This window comes from Salvelinus sp. IW2-2015, linkage group LG11 (assembly GCF_002910315.2).
Source record: "Salvelinus sp. IW2-2015 linkage group LG11, ASM291031v2, whole genome shotgun sequence".
NCBI classification, from domain to species: Eukaryota; Metazoa; Chordata; class Actinopteri; order Salmoniformes; family Salmonidae; genus Salvelinus; species Salvelinus sp. IW2-2015.
The window spans coordinates 9,580,323-9,598,248 of NC_036851.1; the positions used below are offsets into that span (position 1 = coordinate 9,580,323).

Here is a 17,926-nt window from a genome sequence, read left to right on the forward strand (position 1 = left end):
TTTGAACAAGCCTTACAGTTGAGCAAAGCTTAGTCTATTACAAGAGGAATGATGCATGCGTCCCTCCTCCTTRCTGTTGAGAACCAAACGGACAAAAGCCAAATCCTACTCATTAAAATAGCCTATCAAAAGCATTAAGACAAGTTAAAGTTATGAATAGTATTTTCCAAATAGGCTACTCTAGTAAAGTGTGTAACTGGAACAATTCTGAAAGTCAGAGTCTATAGTCGAGTCTCTATCACAGCAAAGCTTATGAGAGAAACGATGTGTAGAGTAGGCCTATTTCCATAGCCTATTATTAGCAATGTATAGAAGCCTAGGCTTAATAACAATCATTGAATAATTATCCAGTTCTGGGGACAGCAGAGTAGCCTGCTCTGCAGCCGGGTCCTGGATGATTTACAACCCATCACACGACGCACAGCCAACGAGGCCGTCTTGCGCGTAGACACACACAGACATACATCTCCAATCGGCTACTAAAAAAGGAAGGGGAAAGGGGGATACCTACTCAGTTGTACAACTGAGTGCATTCAACTGAAATGTGTCTTTTGCATTTAACCCAACCCCTCTGAATCAGAGAAGTGCTGAGGGCTGCCTTAATCGACATCAGGGATAGGCTACTCCAAAATAGAATGATTCCTCTCGTCCTTCCCATAGCATGTGAGCTCATGCTAGTGGTCCTTTTTAGCTGTCTTTATTTTAATTGTATTCTTTTTTTGGGGGGGGGGGGCAATAGGGTGCGATATCTATGTATATCACAATGTTTTATGGGTACATAATCACGATAGGACAAAGGTTGACATCGCCCAACCCTAAGCCCAACTGATAGCAGTATAGTGACTATAAATAAATAGGCTGGAACATTGGGTTGCTTATCTGCATTTACCTTATTGAGCTAATCATTAGCTAGATACCAAATGTGATCTTTTAACTAGTTAACATTGTATTGATGAATTTTATGTAGCAAAAAACTTGCATAAACACAGTGAATATAATATTAGGGTAACTTGGGGTAAACACCACCTAGGGTTGCACTACCCACCCCCTGCCTGTATTTCTCACAGAAACCACCTCATGTCACAATTTTTTCATTTTTTTCATGTTCCATATTTTTGCAGCGGAAACACCGTTGATTATTATAGTTCTGGAATGATCAGAATCATTTTGTACATGAGCAGTGAGAATCCACAGAAATGAAGCCTGCATGAACTCATATTGTTGGGGGAAACAAAAGCCTGAGGCAAATTACAGTTTTTCTTAGGTTTTCAGTGTCTAAAGTTCAGTTTCTCTTAAGGTTCTACAGTATTGATGTCGGCGTACTATAGCACATGCTATAGTGACTATGAAAAGAAATGAGTGAAACCAAAAACTTCATAATTTGCTATAAAAGACGCAATAGCACGAACGGAGCAGGAGTAAGCTATGCATGTGATTTCAAACTATTCAAAAACAACTTCAAGGACCTGTTGTATTTTTTGGAGCTTACCAACCACTTGTTGTTTAAAAACGGTTTATAAAATTGGCAATTCTTAGAGCAATAAACGTTGTAAATATGATCAATTAACTCAAGCAGAGTTTCACCTGTAGGCATAACTAACACCTAGTCTCTCTGGCGACAAACAATCATATCGTTTCTGGGATGTGACGCAATTGTGGGTTTGGGTTATCTTTGTATGCATTTCTTTGATTGCTTTTGTACCTGTAAACCCGAAACAAAAAGTTAGTCACAAAACAAAATGCATTTGTAGCCCGGAGCGAATAATCAACCTGAGAATCCTAGGACATTGGTTACCAATTTAGAGTTCAAATCTGTGTAATATAACTGGAGTAAGACCCCTATGGCTTTCAAGTGGCTCCGACTAAATAATATGTGCTTGACACGGTTCTGCAAAGATTTATGAAATTGGGAAAAACAATACTTACTCTGCATTGAAGCCATTCACATGCAATATTCGCATCTGTTTGACTATCGTGCTCTTCCCAGATTCACCAGCACCTGCAAACAGAGAAAAGAGGAAGATGTAGGTTTAAAAAACACCTCACTTGACAGTGGTCTCTTTAGGGCAATATCAATTCTATTGAGGTAAATTCTAGGCATGTAAATCACACATCACTTCAGTCTCCAACCATGTTACAACCTACAACTAAGGGTCCAGAGTTGTTCCTGGCCAGACCACATGGTCAGGAGAAACTCCTGGCCCTAGTGATGACTGTCCACTAACCACGGGGCATGGAATGCTGGGAATATTCGGGGATATTCGGAACAGTCATTCGCCACCCATAATGGAACAGAGARAACAAACGCTGCTCCTTCGTGCTAACAACATGCTACTTGCTAAATGAAAGGAAAACAGACCACATCCTAACTTGGGCCTGAGCCCCTTTTTACAGATTTTGTGGGTCTTAAATACCTAGGTCCCTATTACTGTGCAGCAACAAATAAAAGTGCATTTGAATAAGTATGCAGCTTTGAAATTGTATTTTTGTTTCATACGGGGAACATTGTTTTGTTGAGTTCATGTATCCAAAAGTTAATTCTTGCAGTGCGTGAATAATGTTGTTTTTGATGGGTTTAGAAAAAAAATGTTGTTCCTAGTCATTGTCACTTCAGACAGGAATCAATGTTTGGAGGAATCAAAGTTTGCATTGTTATTAGGCCTAATGATTCCATTTTTTCTGTATGCCAATGATGATGAGGGCCCTACCAAATCAACCCAATTAAAGAAAAACTGTTAGTTTGGAGGTCATATTTTGGTATTACATGATTGATCAAGTTTTCTAGAGTTATAAGTCAAGAAAACACTAACCATCTGTCTATGTGAAAGAACACAGCATTGTAGCTGTCACTTCCAAACATTATAACCCACACAATAGTTATACTGTACTTGTGTAATAGGAACAACTCCATTACTATACAATTATAAAGCAATTACTGTGTACTGTAACATGATAATACAATGTGTTACTTGAGTATTTACAGTGTTTTTACATAGGTAGGAGCAACTTGATGCAATGCGTCACCCTAGGCCTTGTGTCAACTAAGTCAGTACTGGTATTCACAACAATTACGATTAAAAGCAATTCAAGGAGAATGTAGTGTGTGATGATGAAAACGGCACAATCCTGATGCCTATTATTTATAGGCTAATCTCTTCGGGAAATCAGTCCTAGAGACACACATTGCTAGGCCGACACCACAAGCAATAATTCCCCTAGTCGGGTAGAATCGCATGCAACAATTTTGCTCTGGAAAAATAAACACTGTTGCAAATAGGGGTGCAATGGTGTTGCTGGCTTTTCGTGTCCAGCTGTGCAGAGTGCTTAAAATGACAGGACACAAGTGTTGACAGTGGTAGGCCTGTTCCAAGAACAGAAACTCCTATTGAAAATGTCAGCACAACCAAAGGTAAAACCCATTCCAATAAAACAAATGTAATGGTCTTTGTGCAATGGCCTACCTAGGAGGAACATAGGCCTACATAAAAATTTAAAAAATAATAAAAAAATTGGTAATTTACAATGTCAGACGTTTGCCACCCTCAAATGCCACAATAACTAAGGCTGGGAACAATTTACCAATAACTTAAACATGTCAGAAACATACCTAATAGTAGGAGCCGGTGAGTTGCTCGGTATATCTGTTTGTCTTTTTGAAGCTGTTTCTCTATCTTTTTGTTTGCTTCCCTCTGTGCTTTCTCCTCATTATGTTGGTCTTCGGTCTTACTATTGCCCAGACAACCCATCTTCCCAAAAACCCAATAAAAAGGTTCGGGGGAAGGGGGGGATTAATAATAATACAAAAATTCTAGATTCCTAAATTGGCCCAGGAGAAAAGCACCTTGCTCAAAATGGGTGACATTTATATTGCCAGTTGCAGAATAAAACCACTGTAACCTGTAGATGATCAAGGCCTCCACAGACGCAGCCTATATCACATATTAATGTTAATTATCTATAGGCTACAATAGATCATTCAGGGAGAACGGAGTGGTGGTGCTAATGAAGATACCCGGACCGCCCTCTCAGACGGTTGATTCCTATAAGGTTTTTACTGTCAATCCACAATGAAGACATCAATATTAATTTCAATGTGAATATGATTCTTCAGCGCTACAATGTACATAAATGGTCTCTCGAGTCGGGATTCCCACGACGTCTTGCAGTGGAGCTGAAGTCCACACTGAATTCTAGCAAATGTCTCCTCTTGAACCCATCATCGGTTTCACTGGTAGAATTCTGACTACTGACATTCAAAACATTTGCTGTTCCATCAAAGCGTATTTCCCTTTTTATTTTGCAATCCGTCCTCAACCCCAGCGAGACGGGCCGAGCAGACAGGAGGATAAAAAAATTACTAAATTAATATTTCCACTAAAATGACGGTATGTGGATCATTACGCCAACCCTTCCTTCTTCATCCGAATGTATTTTAAATCCAGGACAAAACGTAACCGTGTCAACTATATCCTGTTTTAGTCAATGATATTAATTTATTTTCCCTCCTCGTCACAGATGTTGGTTGCTTTTGGGGTTTGTCCAGATCAAAAAGGCCTTTCTCTCGGTCTTTTTCTTTGCCGCTGTAAATTGTATTTCTCCTCACATCGGTAAGCTTTTCTGGGCAAACAATGACTCCAATAGGGCTTCTTTTATGCAATAAATACAATTTCCCCGATTCAGGTATATTTATRAAAATCCTCCGTTATGTTCCCGTTTCTCGCGGGTAGAGCATGCTGTCAGTCTAAGCTTTATAGCCCTTTTGAATTCGTATGGTAGATGGGCTGGCTGGCCATATGTGTATAATATGAACATACTGCAATATATAGCCTAATCATTTATAGAACGATAGCAGTTCTTTTTTTATATGTAAAGGCCAGATCTGCTCTTGAATAAATGTGAATAGATTCGTTTCTTTTAAGTATTTTGTAGTATTTTTTTCCATTTTCTCTGAGAATTGTACATTGAGATATATCGCGTTGAAGAGATGGGGTGGGGCAAACAGCTCTCACTGAACCCTGGGAACGACCAGAGTGTAATCACATGATTGCCCAAAACGTCATGAAGTTGCGATTCCGAAGAGAAAAAGGCGCCCTCTGAAGAAATGATCATCCATACCCTGGTTTTAATGTCTATGGACCATACCAAGCAAGTAGGCTACTGTAGCACAACAGATACATTGTAATCATTATAAAATTGATACAATGTATAAATACTTGCTGGATCTTTCTATTCACTCTAGACTTATTTATTCCCTCTCTAAACATCTGAATATTTTGGTGGCTATGGAATTATGATAGACCTATCATAAAAATTATTTGAAAATACAAAAGGATTTGTAAAGAGTTATTTTAACTTTTAACTTAAAGAGTGGTTTATACATCTGTAATAAACAGTTATAAAACTGGTTGAAACTACTCACTACTCTGCAAGCACCAAATACATGCACAATCTCAACCAGTGTTACAAATGTTTATTCAATTATTATAAACCTGCTATAAATGAATAATAACCTACTTATAAACACCTTTATAAATAATGTATGTATATCTTGATATAAATTAATTTTGTGGATTAATATGTAGATGAGTGATAAACACAAATTAAACACATTGCATTTCTAGCCAGATATAGGCTTACTAATTTATTGCTTCACTGGGTTTTGCAATTTTCCCAATATGTGAAATATTATCAGCCCGGCCCTCATACCAGTCTTCCTTAATGTGCTTGCAAAAATGTGGATTTCCTACTGCATTTAACAACAGATGTATCTACACTTGACTGTATGAGTAGGCCTATGTGGTGTAAAGACGGAGTCTGTTTCTGAATCACCATAAGTCTATGCAAGTCCTCTAACATGAAGGCCTAACCTAACAATTACTTGGTCTTCGGTGAATTGATTTATGCCCAATTATAATTTGCGTAAACTATTGTCCTGTGTGTTGTCAACAATGATGGCAGACTAATATTAGAGCTCAAATTCTTCCGCAAGTGTTTCTGACATCTTTTTTTTTTCAACTGGGCACTCCTGCTAATATGGTCAGATGACTATCCCACTGTTTTGAGAGTAAATAAAAACATATAGGCCTATATATTTCCTTTAAAATCCCTTAAGGATCCAACGCTTTTTTCAATTTGTGCCTAAAATGACATCCTCAAATCTAACTGCCTATAGCTCAGGACCTGAAGCAAGGATATGCATATTCTTGATAACATTTGAAAGGAAACACGTTGAAGTTGGTGGACATGTGAAATGAATGTAGGAGAATATAACACATTAGATCTGGTAAAAATAATACAAAGAAAAAACATGCATTATACCGATCCCGTAGAGGTTAGCCGTGTCATCATATAGACTGGTATATTTCCTTTAACCATCCCATCCTCATCTCTATTTCACAGGGCTGGCCCTAGCTTTTTAGGGGCCCTAAGCCAGATTTGGTTTGGGGACCCCCCACCTCGCAGGTAAAACATTTTAGTGGTCCCCGTCTTGACGGTGAAAAAAAAAATACAGTTTCAAAGTAAATTTACTGGAATTTGATGCATTTTGCCATGGGGCAAAGAGAAGATGTTGTGGTTTTAAAGCACATTTTCTACAATTCTACACATTTTGCGGCCGGGGTCCCTAAGCGACTGCTTATGTCGCTTATGCTCTGCTATTTCACGAAGGTGAAATTTGGGAAATATTGTTACACAAGCTAGGTTTCCATCCAATTGGCGACAAATTTTCATGCAAATATTCTCAAATCCACATAAAGCAAATATGCAAATGAGTGCACCCAAAATGTACTTTTTTGCTTAAGTTTTCATCTCCTGAATAAAAAATTGAGAGTTCAAAATGTTTCCATCACATTTTCAACTCTACCAATAGTTTTGTCACAAAAACGGTTTTGTTAAATAGCAAATGTGCTTACTCTGGTCTTGGCACATGCACTCTAGCCAACAGCTCACAGATACAGTCCAGGGAGGCTAGTCTACATGATGAGATTATTCTAGATAGGAGCGAGAATATTTGTATTTGTCAAACGGCAGTCAAGCATCGATCATCATGTCACCAGAATAAGACCCCTGATATTTATTGGAAAGGAGAATCAAGCTCATCACTGTGCACTTTCACGACCCTGTGAAGTTCATCATAACTTATTTCATCTTTACAGTAACAAATTGCTGTAAATTCACAGCAATACTTTTACAGTAAGCTACTGTAACTCTATATTACAATACAGTACTGTAAAGAGCAATGCATCATGGGGTCTCAATGGCAAATTACAGCATTTTTACAGTAAAGTATTTTTTGCTGTATATTTACAGCAGCATACTGTGAATTATGGTGCATTGTGGGAAGATGTGGGCAGAGAAAGAATCTCTGGCTCATTAACATATTTAGAGGTGTGCCTTGAAGAGGCTATATTTGTTGCACCCATCAGTGAGAATTCCCGTGCTGTTTGGAATTCCTGTGTGCCTTCCTTGATCCCCCTGTTCCTCTAATGGAATTTTCCCTTATAATAAGGGGCAATTTATGTATTGTGTACAAATTATTTGTGTTCATGGTGATAGTTTGKAGCCAGATACCTGCCAAAAGGTTGAACGTACAGTACCAGTCAAAAGTTGGGTTTTTCTTTATTTTTACTATTTTCTACATTGCATAATAATAGTGAAGACATCAAAATGATGAAATAACACATATGGAMTAATGTAGTGACCAAAAAAGTGTTAAACAAATCCAAATATATTTTAGATTCTTTAAAGTAGCCACCCTTTGCCTTGATGAGAGCTTTGCACACTCTTGGCATTCTCTCAACCAGCTTCACCTGGAATGTTTTTCCAACAGTCTTTAAATCAAATCAAATGTATTGGTCACGTATACATTTTTAGAAGATGTTATTGCAGGTATAGCGAAATGCTTGTGTTCCAAGCTCCAACAGTGCAGTAGTATCTAACGATTCACAAAAATACACAAATCTAAAAGTAAAGAATGGAATTAAGAAATATATAAATATTAGGATGATCAATGTTCGAGTGGCATTGACTAAATACAGTAGAATTAAATACAGTATATACATATGAAATAAGTAAAGCAGTATGTAAACATTATTAAAGTGACTAGTGTTCCATTATTAAAGTGGCCAGTGATTCCATGTCTATGTATATAGGGCAGTAGCCTCTAAGGTGCAGGGTTGAGTAGCCGGATGGTAGCCGGCTAGTGATGGCTATTTAACAGTCTGATGGCCTTAAGATTGAAAAACAGCTTCTATCTCTCTGTCCCAGCTTTGATGCACCTGTACTGACCTCGCCTTCTGGATGATAGCGGGGTGAACAGGCCGTGGCTCGGGTGGTTGATGTCCTTGATGATCTTTTTGGCCGTCCTGTGACATCAGGTGCTGTAGGTGTCCTGGAGGGCAGGCAGTGTGCCCCCTGGTAATGCGTTGGGCAGACCTTACCACCCTCTGGAGAGCCCTGCGGTTGCGGGCGGTGCAGTTGCCATACCAGGCGGTGATAACGCCAGTTAGAATGCTCTCAATTGTGCATCTGTAAAAGTTTCTGAGGGTATTAGGGGCCAAGACAGATTTCTTCAGCCTCCTGAGGTTGAAGAGGCGCTGTTGCGCCTTCTTCACCCCACTGTCTGTGTGGGTGGACCAATTCAGATTGTCAGTGATGTGTACGCCGAGGAACATGAAGCTTTCCACCTCCTCCACTGGGGTCCTGTCAATGTGGATAGGGGTGTGCTCCCTCTGCTGTTTCCTGAAGTTCACGATCATCTCCTTTGTTTTGTTGACGTTGAGGGAAAGGTTATTTTCCTGGCACTACTCCACCAGGGCCCTCACCTCCTTCCTGTAGGCTGTCTCGTCATTGTTGGTAATCAGGCCTACTACTGTTGTGTCATCTGCAAACTTAATGATTGAGTTGGAGGAGGGCGTGGCCACGCAGTAATGGGTAAACAGTGAGTACAGGAGGGGGCTGAGCATGCACCCTTGTGGGCCCCCTGTGTTGAGGATCAGTGAAGTGGAGGTGTTGTTTCCTACCTTCACCACCTGGGGGCGGCCCGTCAGGAAGTCCAGGATCCAGTTGCATGGGCAGGGTTCAGACCCAGGGCCCCGAGCTTAATGATGAGCTTGGAGGCTACTATGGTGTTGAAGGCTGAGCTATAGTCAATGAATAGCAATCTGACGAAAGTATTCCTCAAGGTGATTTGATCCGTAACTAGCCTCAAAGCACTTCATGATGACAGAAGTGAGTGCTACGGGGCGATAGTAATTTAGTTCAGTTACCTTTGTTTCTTGGGTACAGGAACAATGGTGGACATCTTGAAGCAAGTGTGGACAGCGGAATGGGATAGGGAGAGATTTAATATGTCCGTAAACACTCCAGCCAGCTCGTCTGTGCATGTTTGGAGGACGCGGCTAGGGATGCCGTCTGGGCCGGCAGCCTTGCGTCGGCCACGGAAAATGAGAGCCCACAGTCCTTGAGAGTGGGCCACATTGGTGGCACTGTGTTATCCTCAAAGCAGGCGAGGAAGGTGTTTAGCTTGTCTGGGAGCAAGACGTCGGTGTCTGCGACGTGGCTGGTTTTTCCCTTTCCCTTTGTAATCTATGATTGTCTGTAGACCCTGCCACATACATCTCATGTCTGAGCTGTTGAAATGCGACTCCATTTTGTCTCTGTACTGATGTTTTGCCTGTTTGTATGGTTAAATACGGTGGTTCGCACTTTCAGTTGTACACAAATGCTGCCATCTATCCACGGTTTCTGGTTTGGTTAGATTTTAAAAGTCACTGTGGGAACATCATCCCCAAAACAGTTCCTGATGAACTCGGTCACTGTGTCTGTGTAAGCGTCAATGTTATTCTCAGAGGCTACCCGGATCATATCCCAGTCCGCGTGATGAAAAACAATCTTCAAGCATGGATTCCGATTGGTCAGACCAACGTTGAATAGCCATGATCTGATTTCCCGAAGGGATGGCAGGGGAGGGCCTTGTAGGCATTTCGAAAAGGCGAAAAGCAATGATCTGTTTTCCCTAATCTAGTGTTTTCCCTAAACTACAGTCAATGTGTTGATAGAACTTCGGTAGCGTTTTCCTAAAATTTGCCTTGTTAAAATCCCCAGCTACAATAAATGCGGCCTCAGGATGTGGTTTCCAGTTTGCATAAAGTCCAGTGTAGTTCCTTGAGGGCTGTCATGGTATCGGCTTGAGGGGGAATATACACAGCTGTGACAATGACCGAAGATAATTATCTTGGGAGGTAATATGGTCGGCATTTGATTATGAGGTATTCTAGGTCGGATGAACAAAAGGAGTTGAGTTTCTGTATGTTAATAGAATCACACCATGAGTAGTTAATCATGAAGCATCTTGACAGAGTTCCCACATATGCTGAGCACTTGTTGGCTGCTTTTCCTTCACTTTGCGGTCCAACTGATTCCAAACCATCTCACTTGGGTTAAGGTCGGGTGCTTGTGGAGGCCATGTCATCTGATGCAGCACTCCATCACTCTCCTTCTTGGTAAATAGCCCTTACACAGCCGGGAGGTGTGTTGGGTCATTGTCCTATTGAAAAACAAATGACAGTCCCGCTAAACCCAAACCAGATTGGATGGCGTATCGCTGCAGAATGCTGTGGTAGAAATGCTGGTTAAGTGTGCCTTGAATTCTAAATAAATCACTGACAGTGTCACCAGCAAAGCACCCACACACCATCACACCTCCTCCATGCCTGACGGTGGGAACCACACATGCAGAGATAATTTGTTCACCTACTCTGTGTCTCACAAAGACACAGCGTTTGGAACCAAAAATCTCAAATTTGGACTCRTCAGACCAAACGACAGTCTAATGAACAAATGATTCCATATGTGTTATTTCATAGTTTTGATGTCTTTACTATTAATCTACAATGTAGAAAATTGTAAAATAAAGAATAAAAAACCTGGAATGAGTAGGTGTGTCCAAACTTTTGACTGGTACTGTACGTATCGTTAGGATCGTAAGAACATCATGAGTAAATTATTAGGATCGTAAGAAAAGCCATGAGTGAAACATGAAACGTAAACGTTAAATAGATCTGTAAACTATGTTATGACTATGAATTAACATTTACACGTTAAATTCTTACTTCACGTCTTCCTTTACTCAGTTACAGATCTTTTTTATGCATCCAAACCTTTGTCAGTAATGAGGCATCTGCAAAGGACATGAACTGAACTTAGCTAGTCGAAGTTGGCTAGTCAATCAAGCAACTCTAGCCCAGACATTAGAATTGCTTTGCAGCGTCCGGTTTAATTTCCAAAGTAAAAGTCTAGAGCTTGTTTTAGAAGTGCATTCAATAATGACGTTATACCAGTAGATGACATAGTATAGGCTTGGGCCTTCAGCAAATGACGTGTGAGAATGATAAAGACACAGAAGAGCCGTGTCTAGAATAACCACCTGAGCTGCAAAATAGAAAGTAAATATGATTTACGCTAGGCCTATTCCGCTATCTAAATATGCCATGCTGTTGTGTGTTATTTAATGGCCATATAATTGCAGAATTTATTTTATAGCTGCGTGGGGCTATTGTGGTGATCATGTAACCTAATGAATCACACTTTTTCCAGTATTTGGGAGCACAGACTGTAGGCCTTATATTAGGCATTTTGACTTGTATTAGTGAATTCCACTCTGTACGTGGGCTTGTATTGCCATTTGCATTGCATAACCCCATCACGCAGAAGCTACAGCCATATCAATAAATGAGACAAAACAAAATATTGATTAAGTCTTGGCTATAACCTGTCCTGAGGGAAATAGAAAAGGGGTCCAAAATAGTCAAGACTATCTATAGTCTATGTTTATTGCCAGATCTGTTTTCCCTATCAGCCACTGCACATGCTTCAACTATTTTGTTTAAAATGTATTTAGAGGCCTGTGAGCTAGGGATTTTTTTAAGGGGAGCCCTATAATAAAAACAATTATAAAACACAAATAGAGTTCTAAAATTATTCCACAAGACACCAGTACCCAACATGATAGCCTACAAGTTGAAGGCCTATTTTTTATTTGGATAGGCCAAAATTAAAAAAACATTGAATTATTAAAGTGATAGTCCAAAGAACTTTGGAGAATTTACATCATTTTGAATACACACATGGATTTCAATGAACAAATGGATACGACTGTTCTATTCTCTTTGATTTAGTTCCTATTKCAACTCAGACAAATGACTGAATGGATGACATACTAACTGACTGAACTGAATGAAGGATGAATTAAATGTTCAAATATGTTGGAATGACGAGTTGCATGCATCATGCATGCTCTGCACTTTATTTGGCTGGTAGGCAGATAGTCCTACATTAGGGTATAATGACCTTATGACTACATGCCTCCAGAAGGACATCTTCTGAGGCTGAGGGGTGCTTTTCTGAAGGCGCATGTTGCTGTGAGATCACAAGCCCTCCAACTGGGCAGCAGTTGGGAGTAGCCTATACGGAGACTACCTAAAAACCACTGACACAGAGTTATTGTAAAGAGAAGGCATAATCTTATGCCAGACATAGCCTACGTTTAACCTCTCCCTTGATCATTTCAGATTGAATGATGAAATAAATATAAAAATATTCTATAAAATAAATATTTTGAGTGGCAAAGACTCCAGTGGTCATTCATAATTCATAGATTCACCAAACATCTAGTATTATTCTGTTTCATTATTCCTGGTAGATACAACTGGTTATGATTCATTATTCCTGGTAGATACAACTGGTTATGATTCATTATTCCTGGTAGATACAACTGGTCATGATTGCAGAGCTTAGAGAATGGGATGGTTCAATATTGAATTAGTCATATTTTGATAAGGTGCATGCATGGCGACGTCCACGTCACCCAGAGATATGCCCATGCTGTGCGGACTGAAACGTCACTGTTGCAGGCATAATACAGCTAGTGCTATGTAGACTTGCTCTGGCAAACAAATCCATTACATTAGCTTCCTAAATGTGAAGTAAACTCAACTGAGGAGTAATAGAWAATGGAGACTTAACTTGAAAACGTGCAGGATACCTCTTTCCAGTTTCCCTGACTTCCGTTTTTATTTTATACTGTGTTATGCATGTTCGGGTAGCACTCCTCACAGGCCATTTGGTGTACTTTTTTGTTTGTTGGTGAGATGAAACTGCCAAAACTCTGAAAGGAATTATTGTACGTCAGAATTGCAACACAAGATTTGTTCAAGCCTTAAATGTTAGTCTGTAATCGTAACATGGTGTTTGTATGTTCACAGATGCCATTTCACATTTACGTTCATGTTTCACACATGGCTTTTCTTACGATCCTAACAATTTACGTATCGATTTTCTTACGATCCTAACAATACGTACGTTCAATCTTTTGGCAGGTATCTGGCTCCATATAATAGTCACACCAATAAGAAAATTACTAAGCCCTTGAACATGTACACAATTATTTTGCAGCAGAACTTATAGAATAGTCAAATAGGATGAACTGAGTGTGAAAGTGGTACAATAATATTTTTTAAATGGATGACATTTTTTTCCAGTAGCCTAGATTCAAATGCAATGCCCAACTCCTGCCAGTACAGGGCAGAATATARCTACAATCATACTGGATTTGAGTCCCCCCCAAAAAAAGAATCTGTCTAAAAATAAAGATGAAAATGTGGAACTGATAACATCAAAAGTGTTCTGTTATTAAATAGGTCACTGGACCTATAAAATGGACGATACTTATTATAGTACAGTGCCTTCAGAAGGTATTCACACCCCTTTACTTTTTCCACATTTTGTTGTGTTACGGCCTGAATTTAAAATTGACACAATTTCAATTTTGTGTCACTGATCTAAACACAATACCCCATAATGTCAAAGTGGAATTTTGTTTGTAGACATTTTTTWAAATAACTATAACATGAGTAAAAATGTGCTTAACAAATCGCATAATAAGTTGCATAGACTCATGTGTATAATATTCGTGGTTAACATGATTTTTCAATGACTACCCMATTTCTGTACCCCATACATACAATTATCTGTAAGGTCCCCTCAATCAAGTAGTGAATTTCAAACACAGATTTAACCACAAAGACCAGGGAGGTTTTCAAATGGCTCGCACAGAAGGGCACCGATTGGTAGTTGTGTAATAACAAAACAAGCAGACACTGAATAACCCTTTCAGCATGGTGAAGTTATTAATTACACATTGGATGGTGTATCATTACACCAAGTCACTACAAAGATACAGGCATCCTTCCTAACTCAGTTGCCGGAGAGGAAGGAAACTGTTCAGGGATATGACCATGAGGCCAATGGTGATTTTAAAACAGTTACAGAGTTTAATGGTTGTAATATGAGAAAACTGAGGCTGGATCAACAACAKTGCAGTTACTTCACAATAATAACCTAAATTACAGACTGAAAAGAATGAAGCCTGTACAGAATCAAAATATTCCAAAACATGCATTCTGTTTGCAACAAGGCACTTAAGTAATACTGCAACAAAAACAGGCAAAGAAATGAACTTTTTGTCCTGAATACAAAGCGTTATGTTTGGGGCAAATCCAACACAACACWTCACTGAGGACCATTCTTCATATTTCCAAGCATGGTGGTGGCTGCATCATGTTATGGGTATGCTTGTCATCAGCAAGGACTATGGAGTTTCTTAGGATAAAAATAAACAGAATACAGCTATAAGCACAGGCCTTAATCCTAGAGGAAAACCTGGTTCAGTCTGCTTTCCAACAGACACTGGGAGACAAATTCACCTTTCAGCAGAACAATAACCTAAAACAMAAGGCCAAATTTACGCTGAAGTTGTTTACCAAGACGACATTGAATGTTCGTGARTGGCCTAGTTACAGTTTTGACTGAAAACGGCTTGAAATCTATGGCAAGACTTGGCTGTCAAGCAATGAGCAACAATCAACTTGACAGAGCTTTAAKAATAATTTTTTTWATAAAATGTGCAAATATTGTACGATCCAGGTGTGCAAAGCTTTTAGAAAGTTAACCAGAAAGACTCACGGCTGTAATACTCGCCAAAGGTGCTTCTACAAAGTATTGACTCAGGGGTGTGAATAGTTATGTAAATTATTTATTTCTGTATTATATTTTTCTATAAATTAGCAACATTTTCTAAAAACATGTTTTCACTGTCATTATGAGGTATCATTGTGTGTAGATCTATTAATGTAAAAATCTGTGAATCAATTTTGAATTCAGGCTGTAACGCAACAAAATGTAGAAGAAGTCAAGGGGTATGAATACTTTCTGAAGGCACTGTAATTATGATGTGTTACATGAGGACTGATTTAAACGTAACACATAATTGTAATTTAGCTCTAACAACTCTTATACAAAGAGAAAGCTCCAGAACAGTCCTAATAATCATCCTATTCCTATTTTGTTTTCTACAAATTAGCAWTTTTTCCACACAATCATACCTGTACTTTAAAAAAAACACATTTCAAACTCCAAACAGAGGTCCCCTAAGGACACATAAGAGAGGCTTAGCTAACAGGATGGAGAATATCACGAGTACAATGAAGAGAATGCAATGAATAACCTATAACTAACTCACACCTGGCTGGATTACTAGAGCATCGTTCACAAGCATACTTATCATCTTGTTCTGCTCGTGTCCAGTCTGTTTTTAAACCTACAGCCCGCATGACTAGTGTATTTTGGTCACAGAGCCCACACAGTTCTTCCATTTGTTTCTGCAAACTGCCCTCCTTTCCTTGTGTAACTTAGAAAAAAGGTGCAGCTTCTATAAAGGCAACAGAGCTAAGGACCTCCGTGTGATACCGTTTATAACTAGGCTATATCAAGGGCTTACTTTGCAAACACTCTTTCAATTTAAGGGTTTACATTTTTTTAACCTGTTCTCCTTCACTCGATCAAAGCAAAATAACCCCTTCCCCAGGAAAAAACTGAAGTGGAGATGGAAAAACGGGCTTCTCCTGGAGGGGAAAAACACAATACTTACATAAGCAGTTATAAGAAGCCATAAGCAGTGATTACTTGTTCTTATGGATTCTTATGGATATAGCCAAATACAGTATGGAGGTCTGCACAGTGAATTAGGTTAACTTACCCAATAGCAGAACCCTTGCCTCCATGTCATGGAAAATGTTTTGTTAGTTTGTGTGTGTGTGTGTGTGTGTGTGTGTGTGTGTGTGTGTGTGTGTGTGTGTGTGTGTGTGTGTGTGTGTGTGTGTGTGTGTGTGTGGGTCAAAATTGATGTGGTTTTGTTCTCGTTGCTGAAATAGCAAGCATTTGAGAATCAGCCTGTTCTCATTTACCCTCAAGGCAGCATGTCTTTTTTTAAATTCATCCACCAAATAAACTATAGGCTACAATAAGTAATGTGTTTGTAATAACAAGTGACGAATAGGGCTGTAGATGTCACTTTCTAATACACACTGTCCCTCAAAATAATGTGTTGTTTGGACATCAATAACGTCACCCACAGTGGTGTGTAGAATAGGCAACTTGTTAAATAAAGGTTAAATAAAATGTATCAATGTAGACAGTCAGTTTGATATCCAAGGGAATTAAAAAGTAGTTGTCTTGATATATAGGTCAAATAACATATAGACTAGGCCTACCTTGATATTACATTACAGAGGACCCCCCTCCCTCCCCACTGAAACAGAACTAGCTTATGCAGTCATAGTTGATAGGTTACTTGTCCTGTTGGCAAATGATCACCAAGCTGAGACCCTTATGGATATATGGCCAAATATAGCCTGCAGTGCAGAGGACAACGCTGTAAATTAGGTTAACTTACCCAATAGCAGAAGCCTATGGGTCTGCTTGTATTCTCTCTTCTCTGCTTTCAGGCTCTTATCTATGTTCCGACTTCTCTTTATCTCTGCTTTGATCCGTGCTTTTTCCTCCACTCTGCGTTGATCCCGAAGCTCCAGGTCGGAACAATTGTCCTGCTGCCCAGGCTCGCCATCTAGCCCAGCATTAGCACCCGCTCGCCCGCTGTAGGTTATCGATGAGTGGGGTCCTATAATCCTAGATCTAAAACTATGACACATCCCCATAACGAGCTGCCACGTTTATAATTCAATTAGCTAACATTGACCGTGCGTGGAAACCCCATAATTATGATGACAGTCTCGCTGTTTATTGTCACATCCCGTTAGCGGACATGGGGTCCATGCAATGACCAAGGTGTCCACTTCTCGCACTTCAAGGTTTTTTTCTGAAAACGTAAAAGCCACTCACAGTAGGCCCAGCTGACGAATATGAATCGGACCGGCACACAGTTCCGGTGCTCCTATTGTGATGTATAGCTTATAGATGGCTTGTTGGTTTGCCCTATTTTGCTCTCGAAGTCCTTCCTCATCCTTCCTCTTTCCTGTTACAATTTGTAGGAGCAACAGGGGGAGGCAGAAGAAAAGCCACGCGTCTGAGTCACGTGATCTGCGTCATTCATAGCCCACCTCAGCACACCTGTTTCATTCTCAAATCAACCATTCTCACAAGATATATATTAGCCGAGTTATCTTTTCAGCGGCAGACTACTTTAAGCATTAAGAAGAATAGGCCTTTAGATAGACAAAGAATTGCAGTCAATTAGCTATCTGAACATTTTAATATCTTACTCCGAGAAGGGGACAAACAGTGTCTCTCTCTATATATACGAAGATGGATTATATTAACACTAACGGTTAACTGTCTATGTTTGTATCGTGTGTGTGTGTGTGTGGTATAGATTTTTACAGATTGGACCATAGAAATTTGATTAGGGTTCTTTGTGATTGGATAGAATTCATCCAGCGCCAGGGGGCAAAGAAACCTCTCTGAGATTGCCACTAGATGACAGCAAATTCTAACTCATGTAGACTAGTTCGGTGTGAGACAGCTTCATAACATGCTGACCAGACCGCCGGCGTTGCGCGCTCAAGCGTTGCAA

At 39.6% G+C, this 17,926-nt stretch overlaps 1 pseudogene; it reads right to left on the bottom strand.

Annotated features, from left to right (window-relative positions):
- The window catches only part of LOC111969759 (guanine nucleotide-binding protein G(s) subunit alpha-like), a 48,169-nt pseudogene extending 30,783 nt beyond the window's left edge, over positions 1 to 17,386 (bottom strand).
- Between the last annotated feature and the right edge of the window lie 540 nt (positions 17,387 to 17,926).